This window comes from Anabrus simplex, chromosome 3 (assembly GCF_040414725.1).
Source record: "Anabrus simplex isolate iqAnaSimp1 chromosome 3, ASM4041472v1, whole genome shotgun sequence".
Classification (NCBI taxonomy): Eukaryota; Metazoa; Arthropoda; class Insecta; order Orthoptera; family Tettigoniidae; genus Anabrus; species Anabrus simplex.
This window is the reverse complement of record NC_090267.1, coordinates 217,084,784-217,112,500: the sequence shown is the minus strand read 5'-3', so window position 1 is coordinate 217,112,500 and position 27,717 is coordinate 217,084,784. Positions and strand designations below refer to the sequence as shown.

The following is a 27,717-nucleotide window of genomic DNA, read 5'->3' as shown; positions in this document are numbered from 1 at the left end:
CATGGTATCGGCAGAAAATAGTACATTTCTCCGTCATTTGAAGAGTAAGGTAAATTATGAACATAACGAAAGTTGTTTATAGTGAAGAGACCTTTCACAAACGGTCCATAGAGTTTACATAAAATCAATAGTATAAGAGAAAACGCCCGTCTTTTCAAAGATTTTAAAATGATATGCATATCGAAGCCTTCCCCGGGATGAGTATACTCTAAATATGAAGTTTGGTTGAGATCTATCCAGCCGTTTCTACGTGATGGTGGTACAGACAAACAGACAAACAGACACGAAAAGTAAAAACCACCGATTCGGTCTTGAGTTGACCTAAAACGGATAAATATTTGAAAATTTGGCACAAAAAAAAAAGGAATTACAGCGGACCCCCTACAACTTTATTTATGAGATTATTACCTCTCTACCTTCAATATTCCTTGATTGATTGCCTTGTCAAATGTTAACAGACTTTTGGGTCATTCTGTATATGGGAATAGTTATAATGTTTTAAAGTAGAAAGTTAACCTGATGCGAATGAAGTCATCACAAGATGGTCGCTAACTTCTTTCTTTATCAGCCGAAAGTTACTTACCACGCGATGTAGATTAGCGTGTAAATATCTGCCAAGGCTGAGTGAGGTCTCTTATGAATTTTTCGACGAGGTCTGTCATAAAACACTAGAAAAGGTAAAATATACTTCTTAATTTCGTATGTCCTGGTGCAGCTCTTATATGGCAAACACTCCGAAGAGGGTGGGTGGCATCTGCCGTGTGTAAGAAAATGCGTCTTTTTCGTAGTGTAGGAAAGTGTTGAGTGCGGTGTGTGAGTTGCGGGGATGTAGGTGACAGTACAAATACCCAGTCCCGGAGCCAAGGGAATTAACAATTATGTCTAAAAATCTCCGACCCACCCGTGAATCGAGCCCGTGGCCTTCTGAACCGAAGACCGCTACGCTGACCATTCATCCAAATAGGTGGACAGTTAAAATGTGACAGCAAATTAATATAATGATGAACTTTTTGTTACTGAAGATTGGCGAGTTTTGGTATACTTCACAAAAATGTCCGGGTATAGGACTAAAAAGTGGATACAAAGCCTATATAAAACGTATACGCGAGGAAACCAGGCTCAATAAGGGATCGAAAAGACCAAAATAACATCTGCGAAACATATGAGGGGTATATGGGAGCACCACAAACTTGAGCCTGCAGTGGTGGAAAATTGTATTGTAAATCGTTTGATTTACTGTATTGATGGAGTGAATGCACTTCATGGGGACTGTTGTAAGTACCCAAGGGTCAGTATAAAATCTTCGCTGGAGTAATCAAAGTAACGAAATTACTTCTCACATAATTCACCGATGATCTATCAAATATTGATAACTGCTAACATTTTTGCAAATAAAATTTTAAATCAAGAAGTAAAATGCCGCAAGAATTTCAACCTGTTTAACATTTCTGCTGAAAATACACGAAAGACGTTTCGTGACACTAGTCTTTTGTCGAAAATCAGTCGGAACAAATGACGTTGCCTTCCTTTGGATCTTTCCTAATTTGGGATTCAAGTAACAATCCCGATGAGACTCTCATACACTGTAACCGTACCCTAATTTGGGTCTTACTTATGACATAAACGCCCTCTCCATTACATCCATACTACAACCTCTAAACACCCTCATTACCATACGAAGACTTCTATAATCTTTATTAACACTCCCGTTAATGTGATTACTCTAATCAAGATCTAGTACACCTAGGTAGTTATAGTGAAAATGAAATGTATGGCTTTTAGTGCCGGGATATCCCAGGAGGGGTTCGGCTCGCCAGGTGGAGGTCTTTCTCTTTGACTCCCTTAGGTGACCTGCGCGTCGTGATGAGGATGAAATGATGATGATGGCAACACATACACCCAGCCCCCGTGCCATTGGAATTAACCAATTAAGGTTAAAATCCCCGACCCGGCCGGGAATCGAACCCGGGACCGTTTGAACCGAAGGCCAGGACGCTGACCGTTCAGCCAACGAGTCGGACGGTAGTTATAGTGATTCACATGAGTAACTTTCACTCCATCAACAAAGTAATTAAAACTGAAGGGACTTTTCCTGTTGTTGAAATTTAGTCTGACTTTCCATCCCGTCTACCATCATACCATTGTCCGTTGTACATCTCACAACATTGTTGAGGTCATTTTTCAGTCACTCACAATCCTTTATATTGTTTTTTCACTCTATACAGTTCGTTGTGCGTATTATTTATATATTACAGGAAAGCAAAGGTCCAGTAATACTGCCTTACGGATATCCTCTCTTTAGCAGTACAGGACTATATATATCTTCTCATTCTAATTCTCTAAGATCCATGTTATGTATATTTCAGCCACCCATTCAATCGTACTTTTGTGTATTCCAATAGCCCCTCATTTCCATCTATAACCTTCCATGATCTACCGTATCAAATAGACCAATAGCGACAGAATTCATACGAGTTCCTGAATCTAAACTTTTTTTGGTCCCACGAGCTGGTATCCTACAATTTGAGTCTCACTGGAATAAACTTATCTAAACCAAACCAGTTAGTAATTTTTCAAACCTGTCTAATGTAATCACAGGGAATGCTTTCTCAGCGATTACATGCGACAAATATCAAGATGAATGGTATTTCATGATCTGTTTTATGATAATCACCCTTTCCTTTATACACAGCGGCTATTAATCCATTAATTTGCTATACCTCTGTCATGCAAAAGAGCAATTAAATAAGTACCTACTTGGATCTCAAATATGGTACTATATCATAATCCATTGTACGCCTCCATAGTGTAACGATTAGTGCTATTAGCTGCTGTCCTCGGAGGCTCGAGTTCGATTCCTGGTACTGAAAGAAATTTAAGAATGGCGTGGGCGTGTGCCTGAAGAAGAGCTGCACCACCTGAGAAGGAGGACGCGATTTAGTTACTACAAGTATACCCAGAAATCTTATTCAAGCAGTTTTACTACTTTTCAACTTTTGTTTTCTTTTTATCAATATAGGTAAATTTCAGTAATCAATAGTATTAATCACTTTCACTACCTTGACATTATCCTTATATCCAACTATCTTTAACTACTTCAGACTCTGTAAATCCTCACATAGAGAATACACTTGTTATTAATGATTGCTGATATGCTCTTCCTGTAAACTGTTTATGCCTCAGTTTATCTACAAACACTATTCTATTTTTCACTAAAATTCACATGACTGCGACTTACGCTTGGGGACAGGCCATTCTTAGTCTTTCTTCGCTAAATTCAACTTCCTTGTAAGATCCTTCAATCTCTCCTTACTTCCACAAACATTCCTAACAACCCCTTTCTAACCTTCTTCTCCTACTAAATTTCTTTATTAGTTACAATGTAATGGGGAATTTCCATTCCTTTCCCACCATTACAAGCACTTAACCGTTTTCACACTCCTCAGCAATTGCTTCAAACCCATCCCATAGGGTGTTTACATTTTTAATTACTACTTCTCATCGATCATAATCTCCTTTCTAACTCCTTCACCCCTCTAATAACCATATAGCACTGTAAAATACCCCTACTTTCACAGCCTTTCAATTTACTGAATTCATTTTTAACAACGACAAAAGTACTTTCGTGATCACTTATACCTTCTGTCACTTCATATTCTAATAGACCTCATCTAGTTGTATCAGCAACACGTCCAGTATATTCATCCCTCAAATTGGTTCCACACTTTTTGATTCAGCGTTCCTTTCCGGGTGAACTTATTTATCACTTGCTGGTCAGACGTTCTGTAATACGCATTATATCCCCAGTTAACATATGGTATATTGAGGAAGGACGCTACAATCACGTTTCAGTATGTGTTATTCCCCACATCATTGATAATCTTATCAAATAATTATACGTCACCATCCTCCCTTCTGGGTCTGTAGACCCCAAAAGTACCTGTTATCTTTAGATATGTGCCTTCCACCTAGAATTTCATGTTTATCATCTTTAGCTCTTTCATAGCCTACATTTTATTTTCTCCATTATGAATACTCACCCTTCTATCGAATATAAATCACGCGCTATGGTGACGATGGAGTAGGAAAGGGCTAAGAGTGTAGAGGAAGCGACAGCGGCCATAATTAAGGTACAGCCCCAGCATCTGCCAGGTGTGAAAATGGGAAATCATGGAAAATCATCTTCAGGGCTGTCGGTAGTGGGATTCGAATCCACAATCTTCCGATTGCAAGCTGGCAACTACATGAGAAATCCAGGACCAAGGTACAGTGACGGTTCCTATTGAATGAGTGCTTATGGGAGGAGGTCCTTACAGTAATCCAAGAAAAAGCCGAAATCGAAACCGTCATTGTTCGCGAGACGATTGTGTCAGTACACAAGGAAGTATTTTCGGTGTGTCGAACAAGCACGGAAGTGGTGCCGGGAATTTACATATGTTCGAAAGACTTAAAGACAACATGCGGAGGGACCGTCGATGAACACGGGATATATTCGTCAATGCCGTTGATAAAATAGTAATTGAGAACAGATTTGTGACAGGCAGTTAGCATGTTCAACAAATAGGATAAACCTTTCTACCATAAAGGAAAGAAGACACTTGTTACGCTGTGGTAAACGCTTGAATAACTTGATAATGTCGAAAATAAGTAACTGATGCTTAAATAAGTCATTGCTCTTTGTCTTGATCTGTCTTCATTTGTTCACCTACATCACAGTAGGGAATTTTACTTTATTTTACCCTCGTGTTGCTGAAATATCTTGTAACTAGTACAGTTATGATTTCCCATGCATTGTTTATTAGGCTTTGGTGTGTGGAATTAGAGGAAACTAAAATATTAGCTGGTAACATGGAGAGATTCGAAAGCAATATTACATTTATAGTTAATACTACACACGACGACTAATTATCTAATTATTTTCCACTGACATTGATTAAGCCACAGACCACAGCTCGGCTTACTCAGTGCGTGTTTGAGAACGGTTGGCAGCAATGAGGTAGTGTGGAAGCGATGTGGATCATTCAGCTATATTATGTTTGGGAATACAGTCAATTGTAATGAGCTTCATATTAATTTGTGTGTGTTGCGGTAACCGAAATGAGATTTTGGATTAAGGGCTTTATTAATACTATCGTTTTGTGTTTCTTTCATACACTGTCGCACAACTCATCACACTACCGACCACCACATTAACACGCAATACACACCAAGCAAATGCTGGGGCTCTGCCTTAAAAGCGGCCACGGCCGCTTCCTTCTCATTCCTAGCCTTTTCCTGCCCATCCAAATAGCCCGTTCTACGCCTACGGGATTTCAAAGTGATGACAGAAGGGCAGACTAAAGACGTGGAATATATTTGAAAACAGTTGGAAAGAGACCTTACCACCGATTTGATCCATTTTCAATTTTCTTCCCAGGTTCAAATTGCAAGATACAATTACCTCCCAATTCCAAGGAAAGGGAATGTGAATATTTCTAGAATGCTTCACAAGATCAACACGTGGTACAGACCCACAGCGAATGCGCAGAGCAGTTCGAAATGCACTTATATTAAAAATTTATTAAATCGTTGGTGAGATCTCCTTGTTAGATGAATTAAGATTTTTTCTTAAATAAATGATTAATACATTTTTAAATCAAAGTCATACTGAAAAAATGAATTTGAAGTGTAATGTAGATATCGACATAATGGGACAGGAGAGGCGCTATTTACCGAAATTACTTTAGCCAATTCGTGTATGATACAAAAAGGAAATTCAACATCTAGTTGGGGATATGATGAAAATGACAACTATTGTGGCACCAGTAAGATCACAGCCTGGTCAGTCTTCCAGCACAAACCAATGCAGACAATGCAGTGAGTATGAAACATTGGCTCATGTGCTGGGAAACTGCAAGCATGGTAAGACACTGAGTACAAAGCCACATAGCATTATCCGCTGATAAATTGAAAACACCTTGTAAAAGAAAGAGCTTGAAGTCCAGTAATAATTTCACGGTCAAACGACGAATGGTAGAAATAGGCGTATAAACATTATTGCCATCAATAGAGACATTTAGAAAACCATGCATAAATCAGATGGAAACATTCGCTTCGAGCAATAGCTAACTCAGCCCCAAGAACTGAACAATGAGAAGAAAAACATCTGTGAACCAACTATACCACACTTTCCTAATCACATGGTCTGAAGTGGATAATTCTGATTGTTTGATTTCTAGGAGCTCTTGGTATTTTACCAAAATTCTTTAAAAATTGGCGTGCAACGAACAAAATAGAGAAGGACATCCAAGAGAAATCTTAACAGTGATAATTAAACCTTCAGTGACTATTCTGAAGAACCATCTGTGCAATACGTGATAATGCTACCTATTCCAGACTTACGTACAGTATTCTTAAATAACTCAGGATTCTTGTTTTTACTGTGTGCATGAATTTTTGTTTAAAACTCTGTGTTCATAACAAATCAAGACGTGGATCAGATAATAAAATAAACAAGAAATTATTCAGAGATCAATATGCTTTCATTTCTTCTGGATATTATTGATGTATTTTGTGCATGAAAATGTATTTTAGGTACGTGGTTCACAAAACATAACACGCAACATTTGAATAATATATAGGCAATATCCCCTTTGGTATTCAAGCTGTAATTATACGTACAGTGAATATACATTCTTACGAAAATATAAATCACCAATATCCCTTGGCTTTCTGAGGAATTATGTTCAGATAATTGTAATCCAAGTCCGCTAACTCACATGTGTGGGAAAAGTAGCAGAAGGAGAAGAATAAGAAGGAGAATAGTTGTAATCAAAGTGATCACGTTTAATAATTTCAAAATGTTGAGGTATGAAGAGCGTAATCTACAACATTCACAATGGTCGCGGTACATCGCCGTCTCATAAAAGTTGTAGGTGTATACAAATAAGAACTGTATTTCGAAACAGCCTCTTTCCATGTGTACTGTTCCCTTGTGTCCCTGAGGCAGCAGATGGAATTTATAGTACTAGGGATTCCATGGAAGATCACGGAGTCTTTTCTGTCGACTTTTATTGCTTAGCTGTTTCACTCTTATCACGTATTCCTTGAATGGTCGCCCAGTGTTCACAATGATGTACGTGTGGTGATTTCGGGATTTAATGCGATCTTTGTATCTTCTGAATGTTGATTTTGATGAAGTTAGAGTTAAAATTAAATAGAAAAATGAAACAAGTGTGTGTAATTTGAGGGGGAATAGACATTCTAGGAAACTCATTTTATTGAGACATTCCGGTGTGAGAACTGTCTAGTGATAGTGTCATTCAGTTCCCTAGCACTGATAATATTTCTCAGACCGAGCTCGATAGCTGCAGACGCTTAAGTACGGACAGTATCCGATATTCGGGAGATAGTGGGTCTGAACCGCACTGTTAGGAACACTGAAGATGGTTTTCCGCGCTTTCCCATTTTCCCATCAGGCAAATGCCGGGGCTGCGCCTTCATTAAGGCCACGGCCGCTTCCTTCCCACTCCTAGCCCTTTCCTGTCCCTCCGCCGTCATAAAACCTATCTGTGTCGGTGCAGCGTAGAGCAACTTGTAAAAACAAAATCATTTCTCATATGACTATATGAAGCAGTACTGAAAACATGAAGCATTTTTAATTAAACTGGAATTATAATCTAAAAGTAGGTTCTTTACAGTGCTGGTAAATGTACAAACGTCGTCTCTGATATTCAAGTCTCTTAAATTACTACCGACCACGCAGGGATTTTACCCAGCAACTTACAGCGTGGTAGGTGACAATACATAACTTATCTCTCGACGAGTTATAATATAAGCTAAATAAAGAGATGTAACACAAAAAGCTAGGAAGTGACAAACTTCCTGTTGTCCTCGTATATCTAATGCATTTGAAGCTAGCGAGAATGAACTCTGACCAAGTGAAATTAGGGAGTAGAGAGGAAAGAAGGGCCTTGAACGCGTAAATTTAACCAGTGGAAGGCTCAGATAGAGTCACCACACGAACGACTCACATGTTGACAGTTTTCTGGAGAATTGTATATATTGTCAAGTACAAGTGAGAATACACCGTAAAACTTGAAGCAATTAAGTAAAAGTTTGAAGATAAGTGTGTAATTAGTACAGTGTGAGAAATGCTCGCTTTTCATATGGCTAGCCAAGGTTCAAATCCAGATTCATTCTGGATTAGAAGTTTCATCTTACGAGAAACGCGTCATAAGGAAGTGTGCCAGAATTTAAAACACCGTCTTAAAAATTAAAATGGACTAAAGTGGTAGGAACTCACTAACAATATTTACGTGGAATCTAAAACACAAGGATGTAAATTTTTATTTCAAAATTTCCACATACATTAGCCGGAATTCAAATCGCGGGTATCTTGGTGAGAAGCCAGTGACGAATGTCAGTTCTGACTTTCTGCTTTACACCACCAGATGCCAAAGAAGCCGGAACTTTCTTACGTGCTTACGGCAGAGTTTATAACACGGAGTGCTGAACGGCTATTTGTTTCATCTATCACAGGTTCCGACTACATCTACCGGGTTTTATGTTGCAGTTTTGAAATCCAGAGGCCAACACTGTGGGCTATTACTAGTCCATAGAAGAGACTTTTTAAATCTGTGGCGAGTTTTGTGATAACAGTGAAACCTCTTGAGCTGTGATATTTTTCTGGACTTACTTCGATAGATCAAGTCCGCCTCTGTGGTGTAACGGTTAGTGTGACTAGCTGCCACCCCCGGAGTTCTGGATTTGAACCCCGGTTCTGCCACGAAATTTGAAAAATAGTACGAGGGTTGGAACGGGGTCCACTCAGCATCGGGAGGTCAACTGAGTAGAAGTGGGTTCTATTCCCACCTCAGCCATCCTGGAAGTGGTTTTCCGTGGTTTCCCACTTCTCCTCCAGGCAAATGCCGGGATGGTACCTAACTTAAGGCCACGGTCGCTTCCTTCCCACTTCCTTGTCTTTCCCTTCCAGTCTTCCCATCCCCCCACAAGGCCCCTGTTCAGTATAACAAGTGAGGCCGCCTGGGCGAGGTACTGGTCATCCTCCTCAGTTCTATCCCCCGATCCGATGTCTGAGCTCCAGGACACTGCCCTTGAGGCGGTAAAGGTGGGTTACCTCGCTGAGTCCGAGGGAAGAACCGACCCTGGAGCGTAAACAGATTACGACGACGACGACGACGACGACGACGACTTCGATAAACGGATGTCTTGAATAAGTCATTCGAATATTCGTCAAAATAGAACAAGGGAGGTATGGCGTGAAGTTAAACAGCTGAGATCCATAGCCAAATTGAACTGATTTCAGAGCAATTGTTTTCATGCACTGGTCTAGTTGGTTGAGCTGCGTATTTTTCAGTCACCGAAACATCTGCACAGATAGACCTACAAGAACTTATGTATAGAAATACTGAAAAAATCTCCAAATTGTTGGATTTAGAAGAGAACATAACAGCTGCGATGAAAGTATGTCTGAATTAATATTGAATTTTCACAACCGTATTTTAATCGAAATCGAATTTCAACCTATTAGGCCGTAATACGTACATTTAGTACGTTTTGAACAGATGTTAAGTGTACGACTCATTGACTGAATGGTCAGCGTTGAGCCCTTCGGTTTAGGGGGTCCCGGGTTCGATTTCCGGCTGGATCGGGGATTTTAATCGCTTCTGATTAATTCTGCTGACCCGGGGACTGTGTATTTGTGTTTGTACCAATACTTTTCTCTTCATATTCAGACAACGCACTATACTACCGACCACTAGAGAAACACGCAATAGTAATTACATCCCTCCATATAGGGTTGGCGTCAAGAAGGGCATCCGGTCGTAAAACATGGTCAACTCCACATTGCAACATAGTTCGAACCCGTGACCCCACAGAGATGGGAAATGTGGTGGGAGAAGAAGAAGAAGAAGAAGAAGAAGAAGAAATGTCAAATACAGAACAAACGTGGCCAACCGGACACCGGTGAGATCTGAACCCACAACCTCCCGATTTCGCGCAAGTTGCTCTACCAATTGAGCTATGCTGGCCTGGGTCATCATTACTCTGTTGGAAAGGATCTAAGCTACAGGTCTGACACTACTGCCATCACACTGTAGAATGCGTTCAATTCGCCCGTTGTAGGCCAAGTCAATGAATATTGAATTTTCACGAAATCGACTTTCAACTTATTAGGTCGTGTTACGTACATCTAGTACGTGTTCAAGAGATGTTGAGTACAGAATAAAAATATCCAACCAGACACCAGTGAGTTCCAAACCCACAACCTCCCGATTTCTCCTCGGTTGCTCTTCAACATGTACTAGATGTACGTAACACGACCTAATAGGTTGAACGTCGATGTTGATTATGTATGCCTGACAATGTTTTCAACTTACCGCGTCTTCTGCGATACCGCTCTACCATTTTCTTTCAAAATTAAATAGTGCCTCGGGTCAATTATATATGCAGTTATCCAGTGACAGCTATAGCGGTGGATATAGCTTGTGAAGTACAAGAAACATTCGTGAATAGGTTCTGTCTGTCTGTCTATTAGGTCATCAGCCCAGAGGCTGGTTGGATCCTCAAATAGCACCACCAAAGGTTATGCGGTTATAAGGAAACCGCAAAAACCAATGGCAGCACCAAAATGATGCGTACTAGGCAAGATGAGGAGTGAGGTAATTTGCCATTGCTTTCCTCACTGGGTCAGAAAGTGCTATTGCAGCACGACTGACCCTATGAGCAACACCTTTCATAACACTTAGATGCACTAGTCGTGCTCTGAATGTCATTACTCAGCACTACTCATACCCCAGCAGCTTCCATATTGTCACAGCCATGGATGAGACTGGGACTTCGGTGAAAGCTACACTTTACTCTGGCCTGTGCCAATAGATGGATACAAAAGTACTGTATCCATCAAGAAATGACAGCAGGCAAGTGATTAGGTTACTGGACTCAATTATACATAAAAAGGTATAATGTTTTTATTATAGACTTCACTTACTGACACTTGTACGGCTTTTGCATTGTATATAGAAGCCTGCATAAGGCTATGTATACGAAAAATTGAAATCGAAACCTAAATTGACCAGCTAACAGCCAGATGGCGTCAAATTAAAACGACAACACACAGTAGCTGTGGCCATACGATTATTATTATTATTATTATTATTATTATTATTATTATTATTATTATTATTATTATTATTATTATTATTATTATTATTATTATTATTATTGTTATTATTATTATTATTATTATTATTATTATTATTATTATTATTATTATTATTATTATGTCCGGCTCCATGGCTAAACGGTTAGCGTGCTGGCCTTTGGCCACAGGGTCCCGGGTTCGATTCCCTGCAGGGTCGGGAATTTTAACCATAATTGGTTAATTCCCCTGGCACGGGGACTGTGTGTATGTGTCGTCTTCATCATCATTTCATCCTCACCACGACGATCAGGTCGCCTGCGGGTGTCAAATCGAAAGGCCTGCACCTGGCGAGTCGAGGTCCTCGGACACATCCCGGCATTAAAAGCCATACACCATTTAATTTCATTATTATTATTATTATTATTATTATTATTATTATTATTATTATTATTATTGTTATTATCGAAAATTAAAACCTACAACCTGTTTTCAAGTCATTGAGCGGGTCAAGGATGGAATGAATGAAGCAGATATAGGCTATTAGTACGATGGGGTCGCCACTCCCAAAGTGATTTTATTAACGACTGGTATATGCTATGAAATGAGAATGGAGAGTGTTGCTGGAATGAAAGATGACAGGGAAAACCGGAGTACCCGGAGAAAAACCTGTCCCGCCTCCGCTTTGCCCAGCACAAATCTCACATGGAGCGACCGGGATTTGAACCACTGTATCCAGCGGTGAGAGGCCGACACGCTGCCGTCTGAGCCACGGAGGCTCCTTATTATTATTATTATTATTATTATTATTATTATTATTATTATTATTATTATTATTATTATTATTGTATGCTGATGATCTTGCTCTGACAACGCAATGTACAGACTTTGAGACAGTGGAAAGGAATGTAACCATCGCCCTCGAAAGTTTGTCATCCTATTACAAGGCAAACCAGTTAAGGCCTAACCCTATGAAAACACAAGTTTGTGCTTTTCATCTGAAAAATAGGGAAGCTCATCGTAAGCTGCATATAGTGTGGTCAGGTGTTGAGTTACGATACTGTGAAACTCCAAAATACCTAGGAGTGACGCTTGATAGAGCTCTTACATTCAAGAAACACTGCATGAACACTAAACTTAAAGTTTCCACCAGGAATCATCTTCTACGTAAATTATCTGGATCAGAATGGGGCAGTCAACCAAAAACTATTCGTACTTCCGCCATGGCACTATGTTATTCTGCAGCGGAATATGCCTGCCCTGTTTCGTACAATTCATCTCATGCCAAACAGGTAGACATAGAACTTAATGAGACCTGCAGACTTGTTACAGGTTGTCTAAAGTCTACTCCAACTGAAAAACTCTATCGTCTTGCAGGGATAGCACCACCCGGTGTGCGAAGAGAAGTAGCTGCAAATAAGGAAAGGAAAAAGGTTAAGCACGAAAGTACTCATCTGCTGCATGCACATGAGCTTCCAGTACAGAGACTGAAATCTAGGAAGAGCTTCCTACGAACATCTCAGGAACTTATAGCACCAGCTGAGAAGGCAAGGATACAGCTATGGAAGACGAAGATCCCCCAAGGCTCTGAGCAGATGGCGGTTGAGGAACGTTTGCCAGCCGGTTGCAATGAGAGCTGGACAATCTGGAAATCTCTCAATAGGTTGAGATCAGGAGTGGGAAGGTCCAAAGTTAATTTGGCGAGATGGGGCTTCATCAATGGCGACAACACCAAGTGTGACTGCGGAGAAGATCAAACCATCCAGCATATGCTTCAGTGTCCGCTGTGTCCATCTTTGTGCACGCAAGATGACCTGCATCGAGCTACGAAGAGAGGACTCGAAGTAGCGTTGTATTGGTCCAAGATTATTTAAATGTTACTTGAAATTATTGTAACTGTTTTCTTTTTTTATGTATCTGACACGAGAATAATAATAATTATTATTATTGTTGTTGTAATATAAGACCAAGTGTCATTTTATTCGTATTGGGTTGCGTATGTTTAAGAAAAATAGTTACAAGTAATTCACGAGTGTACCCAAAATTGTATTTAACGAATACACTATATAAATCAACCTGTATATATTACTGTAGCTTTAAATTAGCGCATAGTAAAATGCTGTGTTAACTGATGTAACAGCGAAATTGAACTGTAAATGGAGATTTGATGGTAGTGGTGGTCACAGTATTTACAAACGGAAATTAAATGATTCTGATCTCAAATATACGGATGAACACATGTCTTCGATTGCCTTCGTCCCTATTCAGTTGACTGGTGTAATTATCCGGAACAGTTCTGTGGTGTAACGATCGTCCAGGATCATTATCATACTACAGATCTATTAGATTCATTTTCTCTAAAGATTCGCTAGAGTTGGCTTTACGAGAAGAATGTTACCTGAACACTCGTACAGAGAAACTTGTGAACTTTATCTTGACCAATGCTAACTGTACGTTAGATGTAACTTTCGATTTGCATTCAACTATGTTAGTTGAAAGCGTGTGTGTAACCAACGCAACCTTAAATTGTTTCATTTGTTGCGCAAAACCAGCTGATATGTATTCAACTGAACTTTGAGAAAAGCCTGCAAATGAAGCCCTCATTTTACTTCGTCATTCTCCACTTCACACCATGATAAGAACTTTTGAACTTTTATTGCATATTACGTATCGTCTGTCCTTCAAAATCCTGGCAGGTTAGGGTACAGAAAAAAGAATGTTATTGAGAAAGAACATAGATAATCCAAAATTGGTTTATAGATAAAACGGGTCTTGTTGTTGACAAACCCAAACAAGGCTTTAGGTCCTCCAACGATGGAAAAACGGCCAGAAGGTGATGCTCATGCTAAAAAGTCTTCTGAAATAACAGGCATTTATGAAACTCTTATTAGAAACTTAGCAGTGATTTTACGGTTAGCTTCTAATGGCACATACAACTTTAAAGTTCTTACGTGTGATACCAATAATTGTACCTAATATTGTACAAGTGGTGTTATATTGCAAGTAGTTTATCCAAGGTGCTTGTACATGGGGTAGATATACTAAAGACTTCTGAGTTTTCCGTAGGGAAGTTTGCGGAGGAGGCTTTACAAGCACTCCGCAAAATCTTCCACCACACTAGGCTCAATCATACATGAACACCTTCCCGATGCAATACTTGTTTAGACCTGACAGATCTACAAAGCCATTTTTCAAATTAGGTTGGCCAGCTCCATATCTATATGGAAACCGATGATTTCTTAGACTGTGATGGTGATGATTGATCTCAGAAAACTCTAGAAATTTGAAGTAATTTTATTCGATGATTTTCACTAATACTGAAATGTGTATTATATAATTTTGTTTCGTTTGCGTTTATGTTTGCAAGTGTCGGGAAAGTTTGAATTTATGGTTACCATGAAATAGTTATGCAGCAATGGGCTGGGGGCTCCTTAGATATCAGACATTAGCTACAGCTAATAAGTCATCATCCACATCTTCTTCTAGATGTGGAACTGTGTCATTATCACCAAACCGTTCATGTTCATCCTGACTAGTCAGTGTATCCCTTAAAATTTCCACACTTCTAACATTTTCCAGTTTTCTGCGAAGTGCGTTTCAAGCAGGCATTTCATATCCTTCATTTTTTAACCTTAAATCCCTCAAGAAAAATCTGAGGTTGAAATACGTCCCAGTTACTTCTTCTTTTCAAATCAACTTAGCTACAGAATAATCTGTATTGAAAAGAAATTATCCACGCACAATAATGTTTCCCGTACGTGACCGTGCAATTATTCTATTATCCGTTTGCTAGGCTTTAGTTGAAAATGCCACATTACAGCTGACAATCAGAGTAGCGAAGTTGACGGTATTACCAAATTTGGTTGTATTATTGTTCGTCATTTATGTATGTAGTATCTGCTGTTGTTAAATTTTCGTTTTTTATTTGCTTTTTATTGATTTGGTCATTAATTTCAAGAACCGGAGCAATAATAACTTTCGTGGAAACAGTTCAGAAATTTATAGGAGGACAGAAGGAATGTCCTGGAAGAAAGGAAGCATGGAGCTGCTTCGAAGAAGTTCGCTTACGTCACAAGTCACATGGTGTGCCTGAAAAGAGCTGCACCATCTCGGAATAAGGACACGAGTTTACTTTGCTTAGTGTCCACATGCTGTAGAGTCAAATGATAGAACTCCACCTGGGCTTTGAAATCATGACCATGGAGCTCCTGGTGTACGCGCAGATGGTATGGGTGAAACCAGTGAGTAGACAATAGTGATGTTAGTCTCCTGTACAATGGTCCCTTGTGCTAGTGTGAGGGTTATGCCGGATGGCATCCAACAGAACCCCTTCATTGTGAGCAGGCGTCACGGGATGATCTCGAACAGGCTGTGTCCTTCCCAGGGACGAGATAGCTCTCATACCTCTTTCTAGACAACGAAATGCCATGCCTGTCGGTTGTCATCTATTCTGAAAGCGTTATTGATACAGGTGTTGTGCCAGGTAAGCATTCAGTCTAGATTCTCGATAGATAAATAATATATCCACATAATCGTCGCTGGAATACACCACGAAGCAATGAATAAGCTGCATATCTACCTGCCATTGGATATTGTTACCGTTCCAATGAGCAAACTTTGCCCTGCTTGTGTCCTGTGAGGCTTGGAACACGTAGACGTAGCTAAATGGTCTGTGTTTTAGCCACAGACCATCACCTCTTCGTCCAACCTAGTTCCATACCTCATGGTACGATACCAACGGTCCTTTATACGGCCAAATAAACAAAAGAGTGTGTGGAAACTGTTATTTACGCAACCTTGCAACATCCCAGGCAATTAGAGGTAACACAATAATACTTGCCTGGGAATTGAATCTCCGTAACCGTGAGCATTGTCCAATATCACATCTCCAACCGCGCCCCTACCAAGTAAGCTGTTGGCTTGACATGTAGCAGGCAGTTTCCAACTTATATGCTACCTATTCCTGGCCTTTATGTGCGCCTCCTGTTGTAAGGTACGTGTTCTTCGTATCTGTGCTCGTTTTATGGGTTCATTCGTGGTTCCCGTGAGGAATTAATGTTGGCGCTCACGATTCCTGCTGTCTTCTAACCCGTTTTGGATATACTGTATTTCAGAATTATAGTAAACGCGGTTGGTTGCATAAAACTAGGTCGCAAGGGGCCGATAGTCCACCTGTTAAACATTTCGTGCCATAACCTTGTGTAACACATTTGAGTCGAGGAAGAGAAATATTGTCATTTTCAGATAAAGATTTGAGTTGCCAAGGTGCAAAGAGCCTTAAGTCCACAAAAGATCAAAACTGAGATAAGATCAATATTTCCTTCTTCACACCATTTAGAACTGATTAACATAAGCGTAGAGCTTAAAAATGCCTGCTATATCGCTTATTTTGTAGGTTAAAAATCATAGACTGCTGCAGTGACCCGTACGTCCAATGCCAAGCTTGTTGCATAGACCCTTATGTCCAATCACTAAAGAGAGATGCAAGTACCATTATGTCCACATCCATAAGCCTCTATATAGGCTACTAGCTGAAATGCAGAAAACACCATTATGTTCCACGAACCGTTTAAATCTCTGTTCTAAAGGAAAAAATGAAATATTAATACCAAATCCTCAACTACCTAACCACTGCATGGTGTGAGAGATAAGATTACAAGATATTATTTTAGAAAGAACGACTTCAACTGCCGATGTTTGAGTACATGAGATCTTACGAAATGTATTACACAAATCATGGGATTGACCACGCTGGCCATGTCCACCGACTTCCCACAAATGGCACAGTGTATTGTGAAGGGTTTGTTATACCACTGCCTTCGCCTTCTGCATTAATCTTCCAGCGATACCTGCATATTTGCCACATACCGTGTGATCCACCCGCCTCTTGCGACCTACTTTTATGCAACCCATCGTGTTTTCTATAATTCTGGAATATACCGGTTTCAAATAGCGTTTCAAATTTGATATACACGTGGTATTTCTCATAGGAATGGTGAAACTAGGTGTTTTTATGGACCACTGAATCAGTTTGCAGGCAGAGGAGGCTTAGGAACCGACCGTAATAATCATGATGCTTGTCCTTGCATTCCTTCACGGAGAGATATACGCAATGATTAAGTGTTCATGCAAAAGCATAGATAAGCATGGGGACTATGTAAAACGAGAAATACACTTCCTGACACCAGGCTGAGTGGGCTATTGTAAAGATGAATAGGCGTCAACATTTGTGCACCCCTTTCCGTTCTGTGCCATTCATAACAATGGGCTTCTTGCCTAATTTTTAATGAAAATTTGTGCAAGATACTTTCTAATAAACTTGTGTAGTTCTATCACGTCTCGATATTATACCAAGGCAGATGTACAATACTAAGGTGTACTGACTAGACAATCATTTCTTTGCTGGGCAGGAATTAGGTGATTGTGATAAGGTTACATTAATACTGTCACATTCCTGTGAATTAAAATATGGTCAATTATTCAGTGTATTGACCCTTGACGTCTGTATTTAGTTGTTACAATTAAGCATGGGAGTTATAAAATTTTAAATAACAAGTCTCCTAAAATTTGATTATTCTAATGCATTTAGTTATCAGAAGTAATATACGAATATGGTGTGTGTGTGTGTGTCTTCCTATATTTCTTAGCTTTCATTTGATTATCCTATTACCAACTTCCACATTTTAAGGGAACTTAATTTTATGTTAGCGTCATTATGTTTCATCCACCTGTCTTCTTCCACCATTACCATCAACAGTAGAAAGAAAGACAACAGTGAATAATACTATGCATCAGAGTTCTTTTGCTGTTTATTTATCCTTGAAATCAATACTTATCTCCTAACGCTTCTCAATTAGTAATCCGCTTTGAAGTACAGCGGTATTTTTATTTTATGTTATTTTATGCACTAATGGCTACACGTCCCCAGTGTACAGCTCATTTATCTTCCTTACAGCGGGAAGAACACTTTTATATCAGTATAATCTATCATCTACTCTTTGCAACTATTCACTAGCAAGCCTTTGTTATTTTAGATCACCTCTTTCAAAATGAAAACAGTAAGTTGCATAATCGAATTATTGTTCATTCTAGTTGTGACTCCATTACTCATTGCTAAATAATGATCATCATAGGTTCGAGTGATAAAAACTACCAGGTAATTATTTTAGGGTTTTTCCAAGAATTTACTTGATGTTCATATGATAAAAGTTACTAACAACTAACTACACTTTAATCTTCTAGAGTTTTCCCCGTGCCTAGTTCTGGATATATTCATGTGTTAAAACTTGTAGATAAGCCTAGCACGTGCTTATGTTTTCGTATTTTTCAGCATGGCAGGGAACTCGTTATCTTTAGTTAGTTACTGCTATAGCGAGCATCAGCTAGGAATTCACCAGGATATCCATTTTATTTTTATTGTAGATATTTTAAGATACAGTTGCAACTAGGCAATTTTCCGTCCGAATGGAAGAAAGGATATGTTATTCCAGTCTTCAAGATAGGTAACAGATCTTTACTTGTCAATTACAGACCTGCAGTTCTTCTTTCACTCATTTCCAAAGAAGCGGAAAGAGTCGTGTACAAAGCTTTGTAAAGTGCAGTCAGTGGTTTAGTTAATATTAACCAGCATGGTTTTGTGCAGAAACGCTCAACTAACACCAATCTTGCTATATAAGCCTACTTCCTATCTAGCGTATTGAACAATTGCAAGCAGGTTGATGCCATGTACACGGCCTTTTCCAAAGCTTTCGACTCTGCGCAGCATAATGCTCTTCTGATAAAAGTTGTCAGCTTACGGCATTCATGGGAGCTTGCTGGAATGGTTTAAATGCTACCTTTACGACAGGAGGTATTCAATAAAATACGAGGGCATCATTTCACGTCCTTATCAGCCTATGTCTGGAGTTCCACAAGGTTCACTACTGGGACCTTTGTGTTTCTTTGTATTTGTTAATGATCTGCCATCACAAATCCATTCGAGCAACTACCTGCTCTATGCCGATGACCTTAAGCTTTACAGGGTAATTTGAAAGATGAGTGACTGTGAATTGTTACAGTCTGAAAATAATATTAGTGATTGTGCAAAAATTGACATTTAACCCTAAATATTTCAAAGTGCAGTCCACAATCGTTCACGAGAAAATCGCAAGTTAATGTGTTCACTTATCACATAAAGGCTTAAGAAGTGAAGTGTGTTTATAAAATTAATGATCTTGGTACTTCTTTTTGATCAAAATGGTCTGTCTTTCAATGAGCATGTGTTAAATTTAGTTAACAAGGCATTTAAAACGTTAGACGTACTCAGAAGATATTGCAAGAGTTTTACATCTGTTGTCCCGTTGAAAACCCGGTATTTTTCGCTTATACGACCTAGTCTAGAGTACTGCTCTGAAGTGGGGATCTCTTCACAGCAACACCTAGTTAATGCCTTAGAGCGAGTCCAGATCAGATTCTCTAAATGGATCAGTAAAAAGTGTTTGGGTATCAAGCTGCCATCGATAGATTATGACTTGTTTCGTACGAAGAAGCATATTGAGTCTCTTAGAACTAGACACAGGTACGTTAACGCACGTTTAATACACAAATGTATCGGTAATTTCCTTGATTGTCCCAATTTACTCCTGTTGCTACTAATTCATGTTTCTTCCCGCAACACCCGACAGTCTGTCACCTTTCACTTACCCAGGTGTAGAACAGAATCACACAGGAACCCTTGGTTTATGCAGGCTCTAAGATCTCTGAACGAAATTAGCGGGATGGTGGATGTATTCCACTCGTCAGCGTCTCAAATTCGCAGATATCTTATTGACGCTCGATAGCTGCAGTCGCTTAAGTGTGGCCAGTATCCAGTAATCCGGAGATAGTGGGTTCGAATCCCACTATCGCCAGCCCTGAATATGGCTTTCAGTGCTTTCTGATTTTCACACAGATAAATGCTAGGGGCTGTAGTTTAATTAATGCCACGGCCACTTCCTCGCCACTCCTAACCCCGACCTGTCCCACAGTCGTCATGCAACCTATCTGTGTCGGTGCGACGTTGAGCAACTTGTATTAACAAATAAGTGTGAAGTAAACATTCTTCCTTCTTAATGACAAAATTTTAATAATTTTGGTTCTTGCTACTTTTCACTTACACAGTTTTTAATGAATGCGTATTTCAACGTTGCTTGTACATTTTATAAAATATTTTCTATTTTCGGGTGGTAAAGGCGTACTCGGTTCGCCCGGAAGGACGTGGGTTCGAATCCCCGTCAGGAAGTCGTAAAATTTAAGAAACGAGATTTCTACTTGCGGAGGTGCATATGGCCCTGAGGTTCACTCAGCCTGCACCAAAAATGAATACCAGGTTAATTCCTGGGGGCAAAGGCGGCCGGACGTAGAGCTAACCACTCTATCCCATCACGTGCCGCGGTAAACAATGGTGGAAGCCTTTACCTTCCACTCCTCCAAGGGCCTTCATGGCCTGTACGGAGGTGTCTTTGTCTTTGTCTTGTCTATTTTCTTATCGCTGCAGGGGCAGGTCGTTAGCTGAAGATGAAATTTACTGACTGAAGTTTCTATTAAGACTTTTATGAGCTGCTCCTTTTCATATTTCCCTTATTTGTTGTCATCGACCGCAGTATATAGTATATGAAGGATTCCTTCAAAATTTGCTTCAGCCTTTTACTAGCGAGATGGATAGCCTATTATCCTGATAATGACTGGAACTGCGCTCATGTTAAGATAACAAACCACGTCTGATAGTTTTGTTTTTGACCTTCCATATATTTATTTCAGGGATTTCGTGACGACTACAGAATGCGAACGGTTGTGAACTTCAAAACAACTGATACGATTTTAAATAAAAATAATAACTTGCTATTTTGTAGTGTGTGTTGGAGTTTCAAACTTCGAGTTCGTGAACCACTAACAAGGATTCAATAGGCTAGTAAATAGCCACTCGGAATCAAATGAAACTAGTTAACATTTAATAGGAGCAGGCAACTCAGCCAGATTCTGATTCATGACTCTCTCTGTACTCTAAAGGTTATACCCTCACAGTTTTCCCAAATTTTGCTGTGGTATGGTTTATGATGTGATTGATGTTTCTTTCCACCTAATCAAAGAGTTATCACCCTTATTCAGAATTACTTTCCAATGTTGAACCCAAAATGATCACAGATAACCGGCAATCACTTATTAATTCCTGCCAGTTTAATACCTCTCTCACATTCATCTCATTATGCCAAATAGTACTACTTTCAAGGAAGTCACTAATTAGGTTAGCTATCTTAAGTGCCCCGCATTCAGTATGTTATTACTCTCATCCGTTTACCCTCATGATGAATACCCGACTATTTGAATCCTTATTTCCACAACCCCTGAATATACCCCAACGTATTTGTCACTTAAGTGTTTCCCATTTCAACTAAGATAAAGATTACACTGTATACTAATTAATAAAACAGGGGAAATATAAATATTAACGGAAAATGTATATTTAGCCAGATTTGTGCATTTTGCCTTCTGTGAATGGTCCCCAACGCACCTCCGAAAATTCTAAGTTGGCAGTTATTCATAACTTTCTTCATCTTTTATACTTAGTGGTTTTCGTTACGGTATTTCAAAATAATATCTGGTTGATCCTTCAAACGTTTGTACAAGTGAATTTTATTTGCGTATGAAAGGTATAAAATAGAGAATAATTTAGCTTGTCAGTGGTTATGATTGGTTTCACACTTGCATTATTACGTCGCGTCGATTATCATCTATATATTTAAAACACTAGACTGATTTTTGTTACATCGATTTTGAGAGAACGGCTGAACTAATTGACACCGTAAAGCATTCCTACGAAAGCTCTTGGCCTGTAGATTTCCAGAGTGCCATTAAAAGCATAACAAATTCCTGCCGTATATTTTTCAGTTATTGAAGAATAACGTAGCATTCTGATTCGCCAAAACGCTCGCCAGTACTTCCAAGGCCAACTGAACGCTGTGACATACGATGCGAGTGGGGAGGTGGAAGAGGGCAAGCACGCATGCGCTGTCTTGCTCGTCAGATATTCCAGTCTGTGTTGTGTTGCATTTACAGATTCGCTTAGTCGAGAAGAAGGCATTCGGCGCAATGTTACTGTCTCTTTGTAGCTCTCCCTATATTTGCTAGCTTGAAATGATGTCGGAAAAATGTAAAAGGCCGTTTCTCCGTGTCGTAATTTTAACACTAAGGCTGTGAACTTCTTCCTCTCCGGCAGTTAGCAAAATGAGTCGATCCTCCGTGTCATAATTTACTGTCATGAAAACCCGAAGGACTGTACCTTTACTACAAGCAAACTGTAATGTGCCAATTTTCAAATCTGATTTGGCTGACATTGTACCCATAACAAACCAGGAGCAACTTTCAATAATAATGAAACCCTTGGCGTGCCTCAACAAAACAACACAAATGTAAAAATGCATTTTTCATTGATGGTACCGTGCGCATTGGAAACACGTATACGCTTAATTCAAATTGCTTCAATTTAGTAGTTTAGACAGGAATAGCCACCATTTTGCTTCCCAACAGATGATCAGTGCACTGAACATTCAAAATTGGCAGAGATCTATAATTCCTCGAGATGACTTAACTCCATCAGATAAAACACTTCCATTTTCTTTTAAGCGGCCCCAATTTTCAATTTGCTTGGTATTTTGTATTACGGCCAATAAAGCTCAAGAGGAAACACTAGGATATGCAGGTTTCATGGTATAAGTTGCAATGTTAAGAGTGAGAACATATGAAGTCCTTAAAGTTTCAACAGTACCAACAATCGACAAAGAATGTGTTAAATATAAATCCTTCACTAAACATTTCCTCCGTTGATCGTCATGTTTTCACGGGCTACGGTAAGTTTACAATACATGAAATATTCTACCTGATTTTTAGAAAGAGATGGTCAATGTTTACTTAGCCTTTGGTAGCAAACCCGTGAATCGCCACATCAGAACACTTTCAGTCTGTAAGTGCCGGTTGTGCAGGCCTGGATTGTCACGGTGGGTTGGATATTGCGTTCGTCAGTGGAACCCGGTTTTAACACGAAAAAATTACAATGATCTTCTCTCCCAATTTACGAATTGATGAAGGAAAGGTGACTAACAAACATTAACATCATAAATCCACCAAGCCCACTTATAGCATACATGCAGGTCCTATTAAAGTTCATGTTCTCATATCGAAGGGGTGGAGATATTTCCTGGCAGACCCCCAGTGGAATAGGTAGATTACACAAGGGAACTGCGATAAAACACATCCTTCTTATTTGTTGTAAATCTAGGATTTGAATATAATTAGATATTATATAGAATCACTTTAGGATTCTTACAAACTTAATTCTTTGAAAAGTAGTGGTTACTGTCCTGAACAGAGCTTGAGTTATCCAGTTAAGTCAGAAACTCCCAATTTCCGTAGACCCCTATACTTTAATCAAAACGTTTTGTTGCGACTCGTGGTTGCAAACTGCTGTCCCGTTGAGATGTTTAGACATGTGTGTAGTAAAACAATACACCAATAACAATTTAGAGAATGCTTATTCTCGTAAAAAGAGACGACTGAAGGTCAGGTTTCTACTACAAGAACGTGCAGTTGGGCTGCCACAGCTATAAGTCCGGATCACCAAGTTAGTTAAATAAAACTGGTTGTAGGTGGCAATAATCGAGCAAGCATACCGTAATGTCCTGCACAATTTCGAGTTGCAGAAAAATAATTTATACCCTGGGCTGAAAATATTATTCAAACTATCGATAAATGTGAGTAATAAAAATTCGATTGAACTAAAATAACACATAAATCATCTTAATACCATCGGAAAGTTAAAATTCCTTCGAGGTATCCAAAATTTGAGTTACAGAAATTTGTCTGTATATTAGACCAACTCATTAGATAATTATCAGACTTCACTTAACGAGCGCGTATTGCATTGGACAGACGGCGTGTCACTGTAACTGACATGAACAATAACCTTTGGCCAACTACATCCTCAAAGAGAACACGCCACTCTGTATTTGATACGTTGTTTAGCGGTAGGTGTTGTATGTCCTCCGCTCTCTCCGCTCAGCGCCTGCCAGTCGCACGCACGCCAGCGTGTATATTTCGAGACTCGACGCGCAGCCTTCAGTGCGCGTGCCTGTACCGTCGAGTGCACTATAAAAAGAGCTCCCTGCCTGTCACTCTCCAGGATTCTCCCCGGTGTCCTGCTCCAGAATACACTGTACGTCGAACACGGAGGCTACTCCTCTTAAACATGTGTCTCGACCAGGTGGACTGAATTCTGGTAGTATGAGGTTTCACCTCAGGTCACTGCTCCAATTTCCCGTTCCTTCATTCCAGTCGAGCCCCGATGCTGTACTCTACACATCCCCAATCGCACTCAGGCTCCGACACACAAATTAGATTCTCTAATTGTGAACGTAGCTTACTTTCAGTGCAAGCTCATGAACTCAGACACTTCAAGTCAGAAGTAACTCCATTAGGTAATCAATGCTAGTGAAACTGATAGTTTTCGACTATCACGAACTGAACATTCCTACGAACTACCTTTTCAAGATAGAAGCTATTGTAAATACATTCAAAGTGTACATAGTGTATAGTGACAGAAACTCTCTCAAGCTTAATTATCTTCTTGCTTCAAGACAATTTTATGTTTATTCCTGTCAATTTTTATGTGAAGCAAATAAATAAATTGTGTTCATGTAAACCTTACCTTGTTTACAACAGTAGGTATGTTGTATGCCATGCTGAATGACTCGATCAATACCCGCTTTAGCTTTGTGAACAATTTATTTGCAGTTTTATACCGTCTTAAATTTAAATTTTAACCAAATTTTGGCATAAATTACACCATAATAGAGATACTCTTCTGTGCCAAAATTCCAAAGGAATTTGGCATTATGAAATATGCCCATCCTATTCCAGAAATAATAACCATAGAAAACACTAATTTATATAATCACAATGCGTTACTTACCAGCACTGAAATTAGTTTACATGGATACATTCCCATATTGTGTCTGGAATAATGATGGTTTATTCCGCGGTGGTCGAATCATATCTGAAATGAAACAGAATAGTTATCTTCACATGTAGAATGACTACCGGTAATATAAATTTTAAATTTATATGAACACAGAAATTTCTTGAGGCGTCTCTACCGCACTGCCAGAACTCTTCAAGTCATTTGAAGTTTATTAGGCGCAATAATCACCAGGAACTTGCGCCGAAAACTGTGGCGGCCAAATTTGTGAAATCTCCGCTTAGTAATGTAGGGAAGTATCATACAGACAAAGTTTCCAGGTTTTCTTGTCCGTCGAAACCTATTTCTCGAAAAGTCCTGAATCTATACATCTCTAGGGCACTAATTTATACTTTACTTTCAGATATTCAGTTTCGCTTATAAGCTTATCTATCCATATTTTTTCGATAACTAGGGCTGTTAGGTGCTGCCATCTACTGGCGGATTCTTCGCAAGTCGTGTTACAGGTTGGAGTATGGAATGAGCAGACACTATAAGCAGCCGTCGGATAAACATCTGCATACATTGTTTTTTATGCAGTCTTCAATCAATCAATCAATCAATCAATCAATCAATCAATCAATCAATCAATCAATCAATCAATCAATCAATCAATCAATCAATCAATCAATCAATCAATCAATCAATCAATCAATCAATCAATCAATCAATCAATCAATCAATCAATCCTCACTGATATGCATTTAGCGCTGTCACATAGGTGGCAGACTATCCATCAGTTGTATACCTAACCTTTTCTTAAACGATTTCTTCTTCCTATAAACGATTTCTTCTTCCTATAAACGAATATTTGCCCCAGTTGAATACCAACTTTATCTTCATATTAAGATCTTAAATGCTCCACTCGAGTTTATTCGTCTACTAATGTCATTCCACGCCATCTCTCAACTGACAGCTTGAAACAAGCTTGAGTCAAGCAGCTCGTCTCCTTCCTTCCACGTCTTCCCAGCCCAAAGTTTGCCACATTTTCGTAACAATACTCATTTGTCTGAAATCACCCAGAACAAATCGTGCTGCTTGCCTTTAGACCATTCCCTGGTCTCGAATCTAGTAATCCTGATGAGAGTCCCATGCACCGGAACCATACTCTAATTGAGGTCTTGATTCGCATAGTCTTGTATCAGTTTATCAAAAAACATTCAGTACATCATAATTATGGACTGCTATAACATTCAGCGACCAATCTGCAAATTATATTTGAATTAACTACACGCTTTGACAATTCTCTATTTACAGCAATCCTCGTGGACTTGTTTAGCTCTTATCTTTAAAACGCTAAAAGCTGAGTATAAGTATCGTCCTCTTTGTCTCCCTCTACTTATCTTACCCGTCATGGTCGAGTTTTCCTAGGTAACCTATCCCCTTCTATCCGTCCCACACATTCCTACCGCCGCAGCCCGTTTACTCATATACGAACAGTTTCATCCGTAGGGTTTCGTCTAGGGTTCATTCTTAACCCGGTAGGCTCAGTGACTACATAGTTGCATACATTAAGTAGAAGGCCGAGCGTTTGCCTGCGCGGATTGTGTCACGTAGCAGTCAGCTTCCATTCGGGAGATAGTGGGTTCGAACCACACTGTCAGCAGCTCTGCAGCTTTCACACCAAGAAATAGCTGGGCTTGAACCATAATTCAAGCCATGGCCGCTTCTTTCTCTGTTCTAGCCCTGTCCTATGCTTTCGTCGCCATAAAACCTGTCTGTGTTGGCGTGACGTAGAAATACATGTAAGTAACTTCTTAAATTCTGATGTACAAGTGTAAACCGGTAACAAATTTGTCCATGGATTGTGTAACTAAGTATTTTTTCAATGTAGAGTCACTTACAAAATGAGTGCATGGTGTTGTATATGTTCCTCGCAGGTACATTTTTTTCTCAGAAACAATTGAACCTATACATAGAATATCCGTTGTAGATATCCATATCGTTTGTATCTACATATAAGTTATATTATGCCAATTAAAATTAAATGTGTTAAAATACTAAATGCGAATAACATACAATACCACGTCTCGATATTTTTGCTCGACTATACATAGCTCACGTGATACATCTTCAGAGAAGCCACACTTACTTCACTCAATACAGAAATCTACATCAGTTTATATCAATAATGGGAAATCTCTTGTGTGGACATTATTATTCACATTATAGAGCATAAGTTCCTCTTTATTAAGACTATTTGTACAATCATTGTAGAGGAAAACCTATAAATTTTACGTGAGGACAAACCCTAAATTTGTTCTGTTGAAAGTTTGGAACATGTACCATGCACGTTAGGTACCAAAATAGGTTTACAAAAGCAATGTGCATTTAAATCATATAGCAATTTCACAGTATTTTTTGAAGTGATTCCACATACTGTATATGAGTTGACTATGTGTATAAGTACAGATGATATGAGCAGAATTTTGTAAATAACATAAATTTATTAAGGCTCGACTGTGTTTTTAATTAAAAAAATTGTTAATATAAATTGTAGAATACTGTATTGTAGGAAAATGTCTTCCTTTCTTTATAAATTAAAATG

General features: G+C 39.2%; 1 protein-coding gene across 1 annotated transcript in view; it reads right to left on the bottom strand.

The window, feature by feature from the left end:
- LOC136866752 (secretin receptor-like) overlaps nucleotides 1–25,211 on the bottom strand; it is a 341,576-nt gene extending 316,365 nt beyond the window's left edge. The window contains exon 1 of the mRNA XM_068227043.1: nucleotides 25,125–25,211. The gene's annotated coding sequence lies outside the window, so the exon portion shown is untranslated. The remainder of the gene's footprint in view (nucleotides 1–25,124) is intronic.
- Between the last annotated feature and the right edge of the window lie 2,506 nt (nucleotides 25,212–27,717).